The following is a 4989-nucleotide window of genomic DNA, read 5'->3' as shown; positions in this document are numbered from 1 at the left end:
TCTTGTCCGCAACCTCGTTAAACTCGGTTTCCCCTTGAGAACATGATTTTAGTGCTAAAGATGACAGACACACTTTACTGGTGCTTGCATCTATCAATCAAACACCAGCAAACGTCAGTTAATTTGAAATGATACGGGGTAAACTTGGAAGCTGGCACAACTAGGTGGGATGGGAGTGGCAACAAAAATCTGTTGCATAATACAGCCCTGTTGTGGCATTTTTCAGCACGGCGACAGTTGTCACACCACCCTTGTTAACCTATATTTGAATCTCCTGATACTATGGAGAGACTTGTTGCATTGGTGGCACACTGGAATTACCACTGGGTTGAACCATGGAGCCTGCCAGTTGCCATTCGAGTATGCGAGTCTGCCGATAAAAATTTTTTCAGGCGACTGTTGCACTGCCCTGCAGTGCTTCATGAATTATTTCCTGCTGGCACAGCCATTCCATTCCACGCAGACAAACAAAATGTGCACAGGCCGCATGCAACAGGCATGTGTTTGTGTTGTTGTGTGGGAAGCAGGTTTGCCAACGGGTACCAGTCGGTTGCGCAGTAGCACCCAATGTATGCTTAGATGCAGATATACCTAGCGGGTCCACCTTGGTTCATTCCACGGAGGCAAAAGCAACGCTTTCTCATGTTTCTCTGATGGTGCTTTTCAATGGCCTCAACTTTGCATTGCATTAAACAACGAGACAGAGAAATATTTTATGGATTTGCGAGCAGAAGGATGTTAGGGCTTCCACCCCGTGAGAGCTGTTCTTAGTCCAAATGCACTGAAACCCACAAGCGCCGTCAAAGTCGCCCACCCCGGACTTTCACTACTGCCTTCACCATCGTTACAGTTACATCTGGATTTTTTTAATTATGAGTAACGATTAATTATTAACAGTGACTCTGCATGGCTAGTCAGTGAGTGGAAGTGGTTTGGTTTGTTGGGTAAAAATCAGAACTGACTGCTTTCACTATATGTTGTGAAGTGGGCGTGACAGTGACCCTGGCTCGTCAGTGAGCAGAAGTGGCTTTGCCGGTTGGGTAAAAATCAAGCATGACTGTGTTGAGGGGCAGACGAAGAGTGTGGAGCACGTCAGACATAATTTTAGCCTGTGCGATCAGCGTGCGTGCTTTGTACCATTGAGAAATTTAGCAGGTATATCCCGTGTATTTTTTTTACAAGTTTGTCCGACATAAGCGTTAAATCATTCATTCCTTTTAAAAGCAACACGAAGCCAGCTGGTGAGAAAGAAAAAGGTATGCTAGTAATACTAAAGGAAATTCAGGCTATTAGCAATGGCTCAGAACGACATGCAAACAATCTTTGCTAGCATGCACAGTAGCTGACGAAATACTGAAGGGTAAGAATAGTACATGCACACGTGATTACAAAGAGGGTTATGTCATGTACAGGTAAGTGTGTAAGGTTGATCTAGTGCTAATATGCTGCGTGCACACGCAAATAAAAATACCCTGCAAAAAAGATGAACAAGGCAACTGAGGTTAGAGCAAATAGAAACAACAACTACGCAGAGTCACCTAGATGGTATGCTTAGAATGTAGATATAACAGTTCAACACAGCACGTATCATCTGTTATTGCTGAAGCCACTGACGCATCACCTAGCCTGTCATAAATGGGCACGATCACGTACGTTTGGCGACATCGTAAATTTTGGAGCACACGAACACAACACACACGGAAAATGCCACAGTAACTCACGACAGATATCCGGCGCATTTTTTGGCCACGCTTGTAACGACAGGGATCACGGCAAGTTGAAGCGAACGAACGAAAACTCGCTGTCACTGCGACGCACCATTGCTAGCTGATGGGGCTCTAGATTATTCACGTATACACTCCTGCAGCGACACGAATCTGGACACTAGCAAGTCGAGTACGGAGCAGTGTCAAAGTATTTGCCTCGCGGTGATACCGACACAACACCGTATATATAACAATGACTGTGATGATAGCATCGATGACTGCGGCGTCAGCAGCTTCACACAAACAAACCTCTGGAAAACTATGACGCACCACACACATCGGTCACGTTTTGAAGGCAACACGGTGCTTCGTATTTTACTGCACATTTTGGGGCAACATTTGGTTCTGATACGTACGTATTTGATATGAAAACATTGCGCTCTGCGCAAGCGCTGACCAGCACTTCGCGTTGCTGCCACGAATAGTCATCGGACTTTGAAGACTGTGAATTACTGCAGAAGATAGAAGCGCGGTGACACAGGCTTGGAGCTGAACACCTCATATGAAACGAAAACACAGCGCAGCACCGCACCACTCGTGAGCGACTCCACACAACGCCGACGCTCGTAACATTCTTGCTTGCCTTGGCACCGCGCGAAGTCGGAATACTTGAAATAGGCCAACGGAACAAACTCGGAACAGACAAGCCCGTACTAGAGTGAACTCTACCCGTACGTATCGTATGCCAATACGGGGCCAAAATTCGCTCTTCGATGGAATTCGGCCTCTTCTCCATGCCGCTTGTCCGTAGGTCATCCGTAAAACCCGTGGTAAATCTATAAAAACTGCTTTGTTTACACAACTTCTTCTACGCGAGTGTCAAAAAGAATAACAAACTCGAGTTTCGCAGAGAAAAATATAATGCAAACATCTACAAAGCATGTCCATGACGGCACGGTGACTAGGTGACGTTATATTAAAAGACAATAAACTCAGGCTAAAAATAAATCTTGATACTGTAATATTAGTGTGTCACTGCCAAAAATATATGCAATACTATTGAAGTAATTGCAATGTAATGCAATTACGCAACTTTTTTGTTGACGTACGTCACTTCCGTGGGGCGCAGCAGCCAGTTCGGGGGGAATCGGCTCGGAAGCCCCGGGTTGCAGCAGACGCAGCCTTCTTAAAATGGACGCGAGGAGGCTGACGAAAAAAATAGTTTATCTCGGTTCCCTTGAAATGAATCGGAAAGGCGACAGCGATGAACCCGTCCAGTGCGACGGGATAGTAAACAACGCCGATCGACTTCTGGCCATAAGCGTTCGTTTTGCTGTTTTGTGTAAATGTGGTTTATAGTCTAGGATCTTGTTTCTGTGAACGCCCGCCATCAACTTCGCAGGGGACCTGCGACAGCCGGCGCCCGGCGAAACTTGCATAGGCAACGCGAACTTCATCGGCAACAAAAACAGCGCGCCAGCATGCACCCCACCAATCTTACCTAGTGCCACGCAATATGACGCACAGTAACGGTTGACACGAAACTGCAGTGATCCCACAGGCAACCACCGCAGCTAAACGAATGGTCCATTAATATGCGCGTCAATCATCTTGAAGCAGTGACGGTGTCGGTCGTTTTCTTTTTGTCCCTGAGCTTATGCTTCCCCGGCATTTTAGCATTACGTGTTGCTTATACTTTACCAATCTGTATCGGTAATTCCTCTTCTGTATTATGGTGCTCATCGCTGCTTACCCCTTCCTAGGTGTACGCGCGGAAGTTCTGTCCGTGCGGCCTCGGCGGCTGCTTTTACGCAGATATCGCAGCCAACTCCATACGACTAACATTTCGTTGATTCGGACAGAGCTGCAACACCGGCGTTGATACCGGCGCTAAAATTTGGCAATAGTTGCCCGGTTCTCACAGTTATGAGTTGACGAACATAGCAACTGCATCAGCATGTTTACGCGAGCCGTGGCACCCGGCCTTGCTCGTTCTGCGGAGGTTATCCAAACATATTCCACACAATATGGGCCTGTGATCGACATCCAAAGTTGACCCCCATCCCGAATCGAACTCTAGCATCCTGGGAGGCAAGTCTGGCTGACCCCAGCGCTGCGACACAGCTCCTGCTGACGTACAGAGCGGAGGAAGCCATGGCCACGGCTTCCCAAGACGGCGCCCTGGACTAAGGGTGCTCAGGAAAATAAAGTTTACTTCCTTCCTTCCGGCCTTGCGCGTGCAGCTTCCCCCGCCTACCTCGCTTAGACCCACTGAACTCATAATAATGTGCAGAGATGCGTGAGCCGCGTGTTTACAACAGAACTCATAACCATTCACTGTACCCGCCTTAAACTAAAAGTTGCAGCCCAGGGTCACGCCTGTTATGTGCCCAACGCCATTGCTGGAGACATCGGACGGGTCCGTTGCGTTCGCTAGCTCCTCCAGGACGCAGTAAACATCGTTTGCGGCGTGTAGCTGGCGACCGCGTTTTGAGGTTTTCGTAGACAAAAAAGAAAACGAGCCAATAGCTCCCACGTCTCTAAACCGTTAAAACGAGCGCGCTGGTTTGAGCAATCAGTCATCGGAGCGTAGCACGGGCAGTACGGGGAATGGCGCAAGCGACGACCACAACATCCGATAAATGCCTCCAGTGGCCGTAGATGGCGCTAGTTGTTCAGGCGCTTGTGTCGCCACCATACCAGCGCACGGAGCCTATACATTGTTATTGAATGGAATTGAAGTGCGATTCCGGCTTTTCGTGGAATAATGTCTGGTCACGTATAAAAGCAATGTTGTTGGGTGGTGGGGTTGGGGGGAAAGAGGGGGGGGGGTTCCAAAGTTGGGTCTTGTGTTATTCGACCACATTAAGGTGAGCACGGCCGCTTGTGTCATTCCGAACCACCAGAGTGAGTGAGCCCACTACCGCAGTGAGTGTACAGACATGGACAAATAAAACGCAAACACGAATGAACAAGAACAAACAAATAGCGAGGTCTTTTTCCATGCAAGTCAAAATGACGCGTGGCTTAGGTACAAAAACTAAGTTGGGAAATGTGTCTTTTCAAATATACAAATAGCGCGCCATTATTGAACCTCAGTGAACAGTATTTCTCAGTTTTGCATGTTCTGGTTCATATTTTCGTGTTCGCATTTCATTTGTCCATGACTGTACATGTAGAACGGCACTATTTCTATAATGCATCGAGTATTCATGGCTTTCATTGATCATCCCAGCCCAGCGTGTCGTCAGCTGCACAACCTGGCTTACCATTTTGCCGGCAA

This window comes from Haemaphysalis longicornis, unplaced genomic scaffold (genome assembly GCF_048455015.1).
Source record: "Haemaphysalis longicornis isolate Haplotype H1 unplaced genomic scaffold, Haemaphysalis longicornis Haplotype H1 scaffold_1, whole genome shotgun sequence".
NCBI classification, from domain to species: domain Eukaryota; kingdom Metazoa; phylum Arthropoda; class Arachnida; order Ixodida; family Ixodidae; genus Haemaphysalis; species Haemaphysalis longicornis.
Note: the sequence above shows the minus strand (reverse complement) of the source record.